Raw genomic sequence first — 15,408 nt, 5'->3', positions numbered from 1 at the left:
TGTATCATCTCACCCCTGGACTGGACACAGAGGAGGGCAAGGAATGGGCAGGTAAACACGAGGCAGAATGGTGTCTGCCCCAAAGAGCCCGCTCTTGTGGGGAAGGCAGTCTGGTGCATGTGCTCAGAGGGGTTTTGCCCATCCTGAGCCTAGTGCCTCCCTACCCCCAGGCCCATCCTGGGGTTGCAACAAGATCTTGTCATTCCAGGTCTTGGTTTCCTTCGAGGAAGTGGCCGTGCTCCTTTCCCAAGAGGAGTGGGGCCATCTGGGCCCTGCTCAGAAGAGGCTCTACAGGGATGTGATGCTGGAAACATATGGGAACCTGGTCTCGCTGGGTGAGGCTCTTCCCAGGAGCTCAGCTCTGGGCTTCCTGCTCCATGAATGGCTCTGGGAACTGGGGCTGGGCTCAAGGCTCAGAGACTTCTCACCCCCTGGGCCCAGACATGGGGCATTTGTGACCCAGGGCCCAGGCAGGCCTGGTCTGGGCAGAGGAGGGGACAGGTGGTGCCAGGGACTCCCCCAAGTTCTTTGTAGGAAGTATGGGAGGAGAACATTATTCATTGAACGCCAAGTATATTCATATCCCCTCAGTTAATCTTCATGCATCTTCGAGGTTGGTGGTAGGATACATAGTTTATAGGTGAACCTGAGGCTGACAAATATCACTTCATTAAGTTCACACAGGCTGTCAGGGCAGATCTGGGATTTGCATCCATTTAGCTTCAGAGCCCTGCTTTATACCTGCCTTATACTTAGTCTGCTGTACATCAACACCTCGTCTACCATGAGTCTTCTGCCATGATGTGTTCAGGCCCCAAGTCTGTCCCTTAACTGTGACCCCCAGAAGAGCTGGGTTTGACTTTTCTTCAGCTGGGACAGAGGCCTACTTCTGTGTCCATGCTTTGGAGACCAGGTGGCAGGCAAGGTCATGACAGCACACAGACGCTGCCCATGGGGCCATCCTGCCCTGGACCTGGATGAGTTGTCAATCTTGCTTTCTTTCTCTGGAGCAGGACTTCAAGGTTCCAAACCTGATGTCATCTCCAAGCTGGAGCAGGGGGAAGAGCCATGGACCCCACACTCACCAAGAATTGAGGGGAGCTGGATTCGGAGACGCAGGCGTGCAGGTGAGTCTGCAGGAACACCCCCACATTCTCGTGCCCCTGCTGGCAGGTGCCACCACTTCACCAGGCCAAATTGCGTCACCACCAGAGCTTTGCTTTCCTTCTCCACCTTCTTTCTCTTCTTTTCTCTTTTTTGCTATTAATGGCCCCTATTCTGTGCCCCTGAATGGGGTCATGTTTACCTTACCCTAGAAGATGCTCTTTCAGTTCCTGAAAAGAGCTCAGGTGTCTCCCTAGCAGCTGCCTCCCTACCCTGGCTGCCTCTCAGTCGTTTCCATGTCACCCAGTCCTCAGGCCTTGCTGGCCAGCTCTGCCTTGGCTGCTGGAGACACCACTTGGAGGGTCCACCTGGAGGCTTGCCATCCTGCCCAGACTCTCACCCCTGCTGTTCACTCAGAGTTCCCAGGCTGATTCTGGGCTTCGGAGAAACGCGTGACTTAGGGCTGCTTCTTGTGTGGCGAAGGATTTGGGCATGTACATAGTAAGCAGAGCAGAGTTCCTGTGCTCTTTGCTGCATGGCAACTAACATTGCCTGGCCTGTTGTGCATTCCTAGCACTGTGCTAGCACAGTGAACTTACACAACCCTCCAGCATCCCTGCAGAGTTGGTGCTCAGGAAAATGAGGCAGAGAGGTTCAGTTGCTAGCCCGAGGTCACACAGCCAGCCGGGGACAGAGGTGAGTTGGATCTCAGGTGGACTGGCTCCCTACCACATGCCTTTTTTTTTCTTTTTAAAAACAGCTTTTTAAAGGTATATTTAGCATATAATATGCTATGCATATTTTTTAAACTTTTTAAAAAATAAATGTATCTTACTTGTTTTTGGCTGCTTCTGGTCTTCATTGCTGCGAGCGGGCTTTCTCTAGTTGCAGCGAACAGGGACTACTCTTCGTCGCAGTGCACAGGCTTCTCGTTGCAGTGGCTTCTCTTGTTGTGGAGCACAGCCTCTAGGTGCACGGGCTTCAGTAGTTGTGGCACGCGGGCTCAGTTGGTCCACAGCATGGGATCTTCCTGGACGAGGGATCGAACCTCTGTCCCCTGCATTGGCAAGCAGATTCTTAACCACTGCGCCACCAAGGAAGTTCCTGCTGTACATTTTTAAATGTACAATTTGGTAACATTTTTGCATATGTATGCACCTGTGAAACTGTCCACTATGGTAGAGATAGCAAACATATTCATTACCCCCAAAAGTTTTCTCATGTCTCTTTGTAATCCCTCCCTCTCACCGCTTCCCACCTCTATCCTGAAGCAATTACTGATCTTCTTACTGTCACTATAGATTACATTTTCTAGAGTTTTATATAATTGACATCATGGAGCATGTATTTTTTTTTTTTTTTGGCCTGGCTTTTCTTGACTCACATAATTATTTTGTAATCCATTCATGTTGTGTGTCAATAATTCAGTTCTTTTTTATTTCTGATAAGTATTCTGTTGTATGGATATACCACAATTTGTTTATCCATTCTCTGTTAATGGACATTTAGATTGTTTCCAATTTGTGGTTAATACAAATAAAGTTGCCATGAACACTTGTGTACAAACCTTTGTTTGCTTGGCCATACATTTCCTTTTCTCTTGGAAATACCTAGGAATAAAATGGCTGCATTACGTGGCAGGTGTTTATTTAAACTTTTAGGAAACTGCCGAAGTGCTTTCCAAAGCAGTTGTACTATTTTACATTCCCACCAGCAAGGATGAGAGTTCCATTTCCTCAACTTCCTTGCCAACAGTTGGTGTGGTCAGTCTTTTAATTGTAGCCACTGTGATGGATGTGTAGTGGTATCTTATTTTTAATTCCCCTAATGATTAAAGATGTTGAGCATCTTTTCATGTGCTTGTTTTCCTTCTGGATTTCTTCACTGGTGAATGTCTGCTCAGATCTTTGCCTATTTTTTAATTGTGTTTTTCTTTCCTTATTGTTGATTTTAAAAGAGTTCCTTTCTAAATACAGGAATGTTCTATTTACAGGTCCTTTATCAGATATATACTTTGCATGGATTATTCTCTCACTCTGTGCCTTGTCTTTTTATTCTCTTAACAGTGTCTTTTGAAGAGTAGAAGTTTTAAATTTTGGTGAAGTCCAGTTTGTTAATTTGTTCTTTCATGGATTGTGCTTTTGGTGTCATATCTAAGAAATCTTTGCCTAACCCAGAAGATTTTCTTCTTTGAAAAGAAAATTTTATAATTTAAAATTTTTGGGTGTTGCATTTAAGTTTTGATTCATGTTGAGTTAATTTTTGGTGTGAGGTATGGATCCAAGTTTAATTTTTTACAAGTGAATGTCCAGTTGTTCCAGTACCATTTGTTGAAAAGACTATCCATTCTCCACCTGCACTGCCTTTTTACCTTTGTCAAAAAAATCAGTTGTCCATGGGAGCTGCCTGATGGTCTAGCGGTTAGGATTTGGCACTTTCACTGCTGTGGCCTGGGTTCAATCCCTGGTTGGGGAACTGAGATCCTGCAAGCTGTGTAGCACAACCAAAAAAAAAAAAAAAGAGAGAGTTGTCCATATATATGTGAGGTTATTTGGAGCTCTCTGTTCTCTTTCGTTGTTCTATTGTCGATCTTTATACTCCGACACCACACTGTTGTGGATGCTTCATTAAAAGTCTGGAATCAGGTAGCATTTGTCCTCCAATTTTGTTCTTCATTTTCAGAGTTGTTTTGGCTATTCTAGATCCTTTGTATTTTCATATGAATTGAAAAATCAGCTTATTGCTATCTGAAAAAAGTCCTGCTAGCATTTTTGTTAAGATTGCATTGAATCCATAGATCAGTTTGAGGGAAATTGACATATATTGTTTTCTAACCCATGAACAAGATGTATGTCTCCATTTATTTGTCTTAATTTCTCAGTAGTATTTTATACTTTTCTGTGTACAGGCATTTTACGTCTTTTGTCAGATTTATTCCTAAGTGTTTCGTATGTTTTTTATACATTTATTTTATTGAAGTATAGTTGATTTACAAAGTTGTGTTAATTTCTGCTGTACCGTTTTATATATATATATATATTCTTTTTTTAATTTATTTATTTTATTTATTTATTTTTGGCTGCATTGGGTCTTTGTTGCTACGTGTGGGCTTTCTCTAGTTGTGACGAGCAGGGTCTACTCTTCGTTGTGGTGTGTGGGCTTCTCGCTGGGATGGCTTCTCTTGTTGCGGAGCACAGGCTTTAGGCGTACGGGCTTCAGCAGTTGTGGCACACGGGCTCAGTAGTTGTGGCTCACGAGATCTGGAGCGCAGGCTCAGTAGTTGTGGCGTACGGGCTTTGTTGCTCTGCGGCATGTGGGATCTTCCCAGACCAGGGCTCAAACCCGTGTACCCTGCATTGGCAGGCGGATTCTTAACCACTGCACCACCAGGGAAGCCCTCTTTCATATTTTTCATGTTTTTGTACATGGTATTTTTTTTAATTCCAATTTCCAGTTGTTTATTACTTATAAATAAAAACAATTGATTTTTGGGTGCGTACCATGGGAACAGTGGGCATGTAAGGGAATGGGCCCATGATGGCAGGAAGGAGTTAGGGGTGACAAAGTGCTGGAAATAAACAGGTGGTACCATGGCCTCTGTTTCTCTCACCTGGATTTTCCCTGATAAAACATAACCGGTTAAACTTACTTTTAGGGTCCCTCTTAGTTTCTCCACATATAATGCACCACCCTCTGTGGGGCACACAATCTGTTAAACATCGTCCCCTGGTGACCCTTTTTTCAATCTTGTCTTTCCTCCTTACCTGGACTAAGAAGTGGTTCATCTCCCAGGAGAGGTTTGATGTCTGAGCCCATAGTGTCCAGGGGAAGAGAAACATCAACCGAGACAGAGGTGTCCAAGGAGGAGTAGACAGGACCACGTCAGGCTGTGTTGGATTTGATTCTTATCCTAGGAGGGTGGAAAGCTATGGAATGTGTATTTAAAAATAATTTATTTTTGTGCAGTGAACATGTGTCATTTTAGTAGAACAACAGAACTGATCCCTGTAGAGAAGTGTGGTGACAAGAATAAAACATCACGCCAAATCTTGCGTTGCAGAAACGTTCATTCTCGGCATTAGGTGACGGTATTTCATGGACCCCAGATGCATTGGCCCGACCAGATAGAAGTTTGTCTCCCTCGTGTAACAGCGTCCCTGTTTGGTGGATTCTCAGTTTGACATGCTTGTTAGGAGGCCAGCTCGTCTGTCTTGTTTCTCCGCCACCCTCTTGAGCGGCATGCCTAAACACTCACCTCCAGGTTTAACACTGGGTTATGGGAGAAGGAGAGAGTGGAGGAGGCCATTTCACTGCCGTGGAGTCTATGACCTTGTCTGTGACCTTGAAATTGCCCATGTCGCTTCTACTCACATTTCACTACTGAGAATTCAGTTATGTGGCCACACCTAATACTGTTATTTTCTTAGTGGTTGCTCTGGAACTTACCGTGTACATCTTAACTTATCAGAATCTACTTCTGGTTTATACTAGCAATTCCAGTGACTATAGAATAGTTATTCCTATAGAACGCCATTTCCTCTCCTTCCTTTTTGTTTTTTGTTGTTGTTGTTGTTTTTAAATATTTATTTATTTATTTGGCTGTACCAGGTCTTGGTTGCAGCATGCGGGATCTAGTTCCCTGACCCAGGGAACCTGGGCCCCCAGTCTTAACCACTGGATCACCAGGGAAGTCCCTCTCCTCCCTTTTTGTGCGTTGTTGTATATCTGTGTGTGTTACAAATTCAACAATACATTCTTGTAGTACTTTATATAATTTTATGTCTGTCGTGGAAACTAAAAGAAGAAATGAGACCAGCATATATGTATACAGTTTGTTATATCATCTACTTTCTTATTCACCATTTCTCTTCATTTGTTCCTGTGCATTTAAGTTACATCTGCTGTCGTTTCCTTACTCCAGTGTATCTTTCCTCTTACCCACCTCCTTTGTGCTGTTTTTGTCACGTGCAATACATTTCTATCTGTGATATTGTGATTTATAATAAGAAGTATGTATTTGGTCCTCATCCCGTTTCTGGCACAGAGCTCCTAAAACCCTCGGAATTTCCGAAGTAATGAGAGTAGTGAAAATTGCTCTGTTGTTTTTGAAAATGCCCTAGCAGTCCAATCCAGTAAAATCTGGGCAGCAGTATTTTTAAAAGTCAGTCTTGGAGGTTTGTTGTGACTCAAGGAGGCTGGATGCAGAAAGGGATCCCCCACCCTCTCAACCACACTCACCAGGAATTTCACCTCTTTAGGTTGGAGTTGGAGGGGATGATAGGTGCTGGTGGCCTAGCCTGGTGAGATATGGGGAGCTTTCCCTGGGAGCTGCAGGGAGAGGGAGCCCCTTCTTGGCCCCACCCAAGAGGAGTAGAGCATCTGTCATGCTGAGCTGGGCGGGTGGAGGTGCGGCGGGTTAGGGCTCACATGCCACACACTCTTGCTGCTCTTGCCAAGTTTTAGTAGATTTTCTTGAAAAACCGTTTCTTCATTTGCTTTTTGCTCTTAGGACAATTTCCAGAGGCATTAAAATGGTTGTTAGTTGGGGTTGGGTTTTTTGTTTTGTTTTAATAGTTCTTGCCAGCTTTGTTTTGCTGTGACTTGGATCCATGGAGTTTATTACACTGTCATCAAAGTGGAATTTCCTGACTTTCAATTTTGAAGAATATTTTTGCTGGACGTAGAATACTAGGTTGGCAGTTGTATTCTTCAGTACATTAAAAATGTCCTTCTGTCTGCCGTCTTCCACTTCTGAAGTCGAAAAGTCAGCCTGCGATTTTATTTTGCTTTGAAAGTGATACATCTTTTTCCTCTTGCTGCTTTTAACATTTCTTTTTTTTTGGTTTTCAGCAGTTTGGTTATGTTATACCCATGTGTGGTCTTCTTTGCATTGACATTACTTAGGGTTCTTCGAGCTTTCTGAATCTATAGTTTATAGACTTTTGTCAGTTGTGGGAAAATCTAGGCCAAAATTTCTTAAATTATTTCTTCTATTCCTTTTCTCCTCTCCTCCTGGGATTTTGAGAATATACACATTACACTTTCTACCTTGTTGCACCTGCTTCTTATGCTCTTTTCTGTATTCCCTGTCCTATTTTTTTCCTTGCTGTGTTTCAATCTGAATACTTTTCAGATATTACTTAATGCACCCTTCAGTTACATAATCCTCTGTTTTGTTACCTGCTATCTGCCAATATACTGTCTTGTCTGTTGAACTCTTAATTTCAGTTTTCATTTGATTTCTAGTGAATTCTCTATCTCTTTGTTTTCTTACATATACTAATCATGGTTTGTTTGTTTTAAGCTGGTTCTTGATAATATCTGAATTGCCTGTGGGTTTGTTTCAATTGTATATTTTTCCCCTGGTTTCTTGTCGTTTAGTCTTCTTTTTAAAACATGATTTCTGATATTCAATTGTATCAGTTATTATAGATTAAAAATTATAGAGGCTTTATATGATGTTACATTCTTGAAAGAGGATCAAGTCTCCTTCTGGCAGACAGATAAAATGCCATTGGATCACCTTCCCATGTTAAGGGGTTGGTCTTAAGCTTTGTTAGGGCTGGTCTGATACTCAGGGGAAAATTCCCTACTCATTGTTCCCCTTTGAGGAATGTTAGGGACCTGGTTCATTATTCTGAAAACCAGTAAATAAAACAGTCAAGGATTGATTCTGCTTTTACTAAATGGGTTATCCTTCAGGATAACTAGACAATTCATGAGTAAAAGTTTCTTCATAGAAACTTTAAGGGTTTAAAAAAAAAAAAAAAGGTCAAACCTGAATCCTGAGATACCAGCTAAAAATTCTAAATACAGAAGACAACTAATCCTACCACCTCCTTCCTCTAACCCTGTACAAAGAACACCCAGCAGTAAAATATCTTCTACCTAGGGCAAAAACAAAGGAATTGCCTCAAAAAACCAAATAGCCCTAGGTAAAGACTTGCAAATTTTGGCATTTGGGGGTGCCCTGGACTTATAGCCACCATCTCATTCAAATGCCCTTCTGATTCATAAATACCCTCATTCATAGAGTTCCCAAGTATCTTTTTATTGCCTCAATTTAAAATACAAACAGGCATCAACTATAATTCAATTTAAAAAAGAACTAAAATAATAATAAAAGTAAATTAAAAATAAACTAAAATACAAACAGACAACCAAGGATCCCTGACATCTGAAGCAGCATGAACTGGTGTGAGCCGTTGCTTCTTTTTTTTTTTTTTGGCTGCTTTGGGTCCTCGTTGCTGCACGCAGGCTTTCTTTAGTTGAGGCGAGCGGTTGCTACTCTTCGTTGTGGTGCGCGGGCTTCTCACTGCAGTGGCTTCTCTTTGTTGCAGAGCACGGGCTCTAGGCGCATGGGCTTCAGTAGTTGTGGTGCGCGGGCTCAGTAGCTGTGGCTCGCGAGCTCTAGAGCACAGGCTCAGTAGTTGTGGGTCATGGGCTTAGTTGCTCCGCAGTATGTGGGATCTTCCTGGACCAGGGCTCGAACCCGTGTCCCTTGCCTTGGCAGGCAGATTCTTTTTTTTTTCCTTTATAAGTGGTGGTAGGAGTTTATTTATTTATTTATTTTTGCTGTGTTGGGTCTTCGTTTCTGTGCGAGGGCTTTCTCTAGTTGTGGCAAGCGGGGGCCACTCTTCATCGTGGTGTGCGGGCCTCTCACTATTGCAGCCTTTCTTGTTGCAGAGCACAGGCTCCAGACGCACAGGCTCAGTAGTTGTGGCTCACGGGCCTAGTTGTTCCGCGGCATGTGGGATCCTCCCAGACCAGGGCTTGAACCCGTGTCACCTGCATTAACAGGCAGATTCTCAACCACTGTGCTACCAGGGAAGCCCCGGCAGGCAGATTCTTAACCGCTGCACCACCAAGGAGGTCCCGGAGACGTTGCTTCTTGACTCATAGCTCACTCTGTTCTGTGATCTCTTTTTTTGTCACATTCTTCATTCTGTTTCCTACCTGGTGAAATAGCACCTCTTGACAAGGATCATCTTTTTAGACTCTGGTTCCAGGATGTTGAAGACTCTTAACTCCTCAGATACTCCTGACAGAAGCCACAGGAATTCAGGACCTTTACCATCCGCACCTGCCCCTTCAGACTGCTCCTAGGTTTCTCGAATGAAGTATTGTTTGCTTTTTACCTTTCAGACTTGAATGGTAAAAATCATTCCCTTTGAAGTACTGGGCGTAGTTCTGCAAAGACAACTTAGCCCAGTGTTAGATCCCACCCAGTTAATATTTTCAGCTCAGTCTCTCAGTTCTGGCTAAACAGTCTGAAAGTGACAGCTCTAATAATAACCACTGTTTACAAAAGAGAGAGTCCATTGTGCTTTCACAGTCTCTCAAAACTGTGAGAGGCTACCCTCTCACAGTTCTCACCAGGTTGTCCTTCCACTGGTCTTTGTAGCCACATGATTCAGTGCTTTTGGCTGGGTGGTTTTGTTTTTGGTACATTTCCTTTCACTGAGTCTCAGAATTCAGTTGTGTCACAGTTTTTACAAATTTTCAGGTACTTTTATCCATTGGGAACATGTGGTGTGGACTGTTGTACACATTTGGCTTTTTTGCCTTGTGCTATACCTGCTATTTGAATGGGTAGGTTGCTTCTTTGTTTCTGTTTTTCTCTGTTTTCCATGATTTACTTCTGTGAAACCAAGTTGTCCACATCAAATAATTTTTCCCATTATGTGTTACTCAGTATACCCTTCATTCATTATATATCATTTGTGATACATTTACTTTTCAACAAATGTTTGAATGCCTGTTATGTATAAGCCACGGAAGATGCCTTTTTTACAGAGTGTGCAGCAGTGACATCAGTGTAGGTGCTGACCGTCCAAGCCTCCACCACTGACTTCCCCATCTCCCTCCTCGCCGCCTTTTTTTTTTTTTTTTTTTTGATGTGGACCTTTTTTTTTTAAGTCTTTATTGAAGTTGTTACAATATTGCTTCTGTTTTATGTTTTGGTTTGAGGCATGTGGGATCTGAGCTCCCTGACCAGGGATGGAACCCTCACCCCCTGCATTGGAAGGTGAAGTCCTAACCACTGGACCACCAGGGAAGTCCTCCCTCCTCACCTTCTGAGGGCGCCTCTCCCTCAGGTCACACCTCGAGGTTCCTGCTCCATCTGTGCCTGGTTAGCCCATCTGAAATGGAGGCATTTCACCTTGGGTTTCTTCCCTCCCTCCTTCCTTCCCTCCTTCCTTCCCACACCAGCTTTCATTGCTCTGAGAGCATGCTTCTCTCTCCTCGCCTTCTCTTTTCTCTTCCCAGTAAGGTCATTTTTGGTTTTGAATTCTGAAAATCCAAATCCTCCTAGGAGATAATTGTTTTATATAAATGTTTCTATTTATGCTCTAAGTATTTCCCATAGTAAAACATGAGTAACTCTTTTTTTTTTTTTTTTTCAGGTTGTGTCTCTAGGAAGGAAAAAAAAGAATTGACTCCAAAGCAGGAAATTTCTGAAGAAATGGAATCCCAGAGAACAAAATTAGAAGAGCTTGTAAGGAATATTTCCAAGGAATCTGATTTTGAAGAGATGACTAAAACTGAGGGAAAGCTAAATAATTGCTGGGGGAAATATGCAGTGGAGGGACTTAAGAAGGATTTCCCCCAGAAGAGTAATTTCAGGCCAGTGACAGTGACACATGTGAAAACCCCCTTGGGGGAAAGAGGTCCGAAATTCAGTGCAGCTGAGGTAAACTGTGCTGCAGACGCAAGTTCTGTCAGAAACTGCAGACTGTCTTCAGGGAAAAGTCTCCACCAGTGTGTGTCATGTGTAGAAAACTTCCAAACGAGTAAGGACCTCACTAACCTCCAAAGTTTCTGTGTAGGAGAACAAGCCTGTCAGGCAGATGTGTTTGTGAAAGTGCCTGGGCAGAGTTCAGTTTTCAGTGAGAACCAGAGGATTAACAGTCCAGAAAAAGCCTTTGAAAAGTGTGCTGTGTGTGGAATAGCTTTTGGGCAGAGCAGAGCTCTCATTCAGCACCCGGGAATTCACAGTGGAGAGAAGCCCTGCAGGTGTGAGGAAGGTGGCAGAGCTTCCCATGCCTGTCCCTATGCCATGCAGCACTGTAACATTTACACTGGAGAAAGACCCTGTGAGGCTAACAAATGTGAGAAAGCTCTTAGCACATGTCCGTCTTACATTCAGCATTGTCAAGTTCACACTGGGGTGAAGCCCCATGAGTGCAGTCAGTGTGGAAAAGCCTTTAGTCATAGCTCTAACCTGATCCATCATCAGAGAGTGCATAGTGCAGAGAAGCCATACATGTGTGTGGAGTGTGGGAAAGCCTTCCGGAGACAGTCACACCTCACTCAGCATAAGAGAACCCATTCTGGAGAGAAACCCCATGACTGTGCTGAGTGCGGCAAAGCCTTCAGCGCACGATTGTCTCTCATTCAACATCAGAAAACTCACACAGGAGAAAAGCCCTATGAGTGTAACGAATGTGGAAAATTCTTTAGCCTGAACCGAACCCTTATTGTTCATCAGAGAATCCACACTGGAGAGAAACCCTATAGGTGTAATGAATGTGGAAAATCCTTCAGTCAGCACTCACAAGTTATTCAACATAAGAGGGTTCACACTGGAGAGAAGCCTTATATCTGCAATGAGTGTGGGAAATCCTTCAGTGCTCGCCTGTCCCTCATCCAGCATCAGAGAATTCACACTGGAGAGAAACCTTATGGGTGTAATGAGTGTGGGAAAACCTTCAGTCAAAAGGGACACCTTACTCAGCATCAGCGAATTCACACTGGAGAGAAGCCCTATGAGTGTAATGAGTGTGGAAAAGCTTTCAGCCAGAGTTTTAATCTCATTCACCATCAAAGGACACACAATGGCGAGAGGCCCTATGAATGTAACGAGTGTGACAAAGCCTTCAGTGTTCTCTCCTCCCTTGTCCAGCATCAGAGAGTGCACAACGGAGAGAAGCCCTACGAGTGCCACAGCTGTGGGAAGGCCTTTAGTCAGGGCTCACACCTAATCCAGCACCAGAGGAGTCACACTGGAGAGAAGCCCTATGAGTGTAGCAAGTGTGGGAAAACCTTTGGACAGATATCCACCCTAGTTAAGCATGAGAGGACACACAATGGGGAGAAGCCCTATGAGTGCGGCGACTGTGGGAAAGCTTTCAGCCAGAGCGCACACCTCATCCGCCATCGAAGAATTCACACTGGGGAGAGCCCTTACACGTGTAGTGACTGTGGGAAGGCCTTCAACGTCCGCTCCTCCCTCATTCAGCATCTCAGGGTTCACACCGGCGAGAAGCCTTATGAGTGCAGTGAGTGTGGCAAGGCCTTCAGCCAGCATTCACAGTTTATTCAGCATCAGAGGGTTCACACTGGAGAGAAACCCTACACATGCAGTGAATGTGAGAAATCATTCAGTGCACGCTTGTCCCTTATCCAACACCAGAGAATTCACACTGGAGAGAAGCCCTATAAATGCACTGAATGTCAAAAATCCTTCCGACAAAGCTCTCACCTCATTCGACATCAGAGAATCCACAGTGGAGAGCGACCTTACATGTGTAGTAGATGTGGGAAAACTTACAACCAGAGAATATCTCTTATTAGTCATGAGAAAGTTCACAGACTCCACGGTGGAGAGCAAACCTGTCGGCGTGACGAGTGTGGGGAGCTCTTTGGCGCACAGGCAGCGTTCATGCAGCACCGGAAGGTTCATAGTGGAGAGTGACTCACTCTGTCTGATACATTCTTCACAGTTTTACAGCAGGAGAGTTCTACTGATAAGAAAGCTCACTTTATGACTTTCCTTTTGGAAATTCAGCTCTTAAGGAATTAAACTATCTCCCAATGTGCTGCTCACTGAAGGCAGGCTGCTGAATTATGTGGTAAATGTTCCAAGGTAACATGCCTTCTCTCAGACCCAGAGGATGGCTCTCTGCTTGAGTGTTTTAAGTGAATGCAACTTAAATATACTTTCCTAGATCATGTTTTTATAGCACCAGACCTTAGTGTACAGTTAGGTGTTTCATTTGGCCCCTGTCTTTCTTTTCTTTCCTCTTCATCATCTATTTCAGCTTCAGGAAAAGTAACTGAGATCCTTGAACTTTCGAGTGTGATTGGGTTGGGGTTTTCTTATTTGTTTGTTTGTAGGGCCTTTTCAAAATGTTTTTGTTCTATTTTGAGGGATATGATACCTTTAACTTCAAAGGGGTTGTCCCTTTTCAGCATCCGGTAATCCACAGAGGTGAGAAGGCATGTGAGTATAAGTAGAGTTTGTTAAGGAATGAGGTGAGGCTTGTGTGTAGATTCAAACTGTTGAGATGGTGCTAGGAAGTCAGGTGACTCATGTAAACTGGGGTTTCCTACAGGGTAATTTGAAAACAAAAAAACCCGTGAATTGGAGGGGTGGAATAGGCATAAAGTAGACACAGGCTCGCGTGGGACCTGGGACACAGCTTACAGATTCTGTTGGTATATTCTAGATCCACTTCTGAGGGAGAGAAGGTGAGTGGTTGGAGCTGTTCCCTTTTCACTGGGCGGCCTCGCACCGAGCAGACTCTGGTGAGGAGGGCAGGTCCTCCTGCTGCCAGAGGACAGGATTCCAGGTGAGGCAGGGACACGGCATTAAGCACCTTTTCGTGGGTAGGTTATCGTGCAGGCTGTTTGTCAGCCTTGGACCCCTGTCTGCATGCTGTAAACATGCTTTTGTCCCTCCTGGGAGCTGTATTAGTCAGTGGTGTCTCAGTGCCCGTGGTCCTCCCACCTGATGCTTGAGGTGATGCTAAACATCCTGGGAGCTGATTTCCTGAGCACAGTCTTCAGAGTGGCTGCCCCTGGTTCATCACGTGTGGTTCGCTGCAGTGTCCTCAGAACCCCATTCTCCAGAAGTTTCTATGGCACTTCCTTCTGTTTTTGTGGAGGAAAGAGTAGCATCAAAGTGGGCTGAAAAAGGGTTATAAATACGAGAGATTCAGCAGAAGGAGTCTGTGAGAGACAGTTCTAGAAACAAATCTGGCAATTGAAAGTGGCTGTTGAGAGTCTGATGAGAAGCTGGTACCGTGTGTGAACCCTTGAGAAGGGGCTAACAGGATCTGGCACGGGCTGCAGTGGGACGGCGCTTTATGAATAAGGCAGGGTAAGAATGGAGTGAAAGAGGAGCAGTGAATTGCTTAATAGCTGGACATTCTATTCCTTTATAGTATCCTTTTCAATAATAAGTTTATTCCTATTTTCCTGCTTTATTAAAGAAACTTTCTCTTAGAAGTTAACTGACCTTTTTTCCTTATGTTGACTTGACCTATGGCTCAGGCCTTATTTTCCAGGCTCTTGTCTATATAGCAGTAGTATTGGTCTTTACTTGTTTTAGAATTTTGAGGAGCTGATTGAAAAATCTGCCTCTTAATGATACTTCTCCTAAGCACACTTCACCACAAATAGCTTTGACATTTTTAAAAACTGGAATTAATACACTGTGATAATAATGGTTATCATGTGCTAGACAAAAATTCTGACTGAGTCAACAAACCTTTACCTTTTTACCTTAGTATGTGCGAGGCACTGTGATGAATGCTTCTCCTGGGTTTTCTCATTTAATCCTCACATCACCTCAGTGAAGTACGTACTTTTATTAGCCCTGTTTCACAATGAGACTGAGGCACAGAGAGGCTGCTCGGGGGCGGCTCTGGTACCACATGGCTCTGCCGCCCACAGTCGTGGATCCCCCAATGGGCACCTGCCCCAGGCCCACACCCGCTGCACCCCCAGCACCCCAGGCAGGGAGCTTGCAGTCCTGAGGCTGACCCATCTGACTAATTCTGGCCCACTGAAGTTGTATGTTTCACTTAATGTGGTTTGGTGGATAGGTCTTGTAGATGTGTTATCAATGAAGGAAAATGGGAAGATGGTCCAAAGTTGGGAGCCTCTGGCTTGTGACTTTACTAATCATTGCCCGATTGCCGTGTTCCAAAAAGAGAGGGCATGTCTGTCTTTTCCTGAGGTGACTGGACACCTTCATCTCCTGAGCTGTGTCAGAAGCTTCTCCCATGGCTCTCCTGGCTTCAGTCTGAGATGGGGCCTTGGAGCTTTTTATCCAGTTACACCTTCTGCTGTAGAGAAAGGACTTCTGGAAGGAAGGAAAAGAAGTTCCCTGTTCTTGCTCCAAGGATCTCCTTGGCGTCCTTGCAAGAGACACAAGGACTCGGAGGCTGTGGCAGTGTCTTCCTTGCAGCCATACAATTAGAATGCCAAATCGGGAGGAAATATGTGGGGTTTTTTTCTTTATACATTCATCTTTACATATGGTGGACAGTTTACTTAATTGAGAACCTCAGCTTT

General features: G+C 44.2%; 1 long non-coding RNA gene across 1 annotated transcript; it reads left to right on the top strand.

Annotated features, from left to right (window-relative positions):
- Positions 1-269: 269 nt before the first annotated feature.
- On the top strand, positions 270-11,255 carry LOC309974139. Its single transcript, XR_014326862.1, has 3 exons — positions 270-335; positions 1,014-1,127; positions 10,512-11,255. It is a non-coding gene; the product is annotated as an uncharacterized lncRNA (long non-coding RNA).
- Positions 11,256-15,408: the final 4,153 nt, after the last annotated feature.

Source organism: Leucopleurus acutus (assembly GCF_964270905.1).
Source record: "Leucopleurus acutus genome assembly, chromosome: 17".
In the NCBI taxonomy this organism is placed as follows: domain Eukaryota; kingdom Metazoa; phylum Chordata; class Mammalia; order Artiodactyla; family Delphinidae; genus Leucopleurus; species Leucopleurus acutus.
Note: the sequence above shows the minus strand (reverse complement) of the source record. Positions and strands in the feature narration are given on the sequence as shown.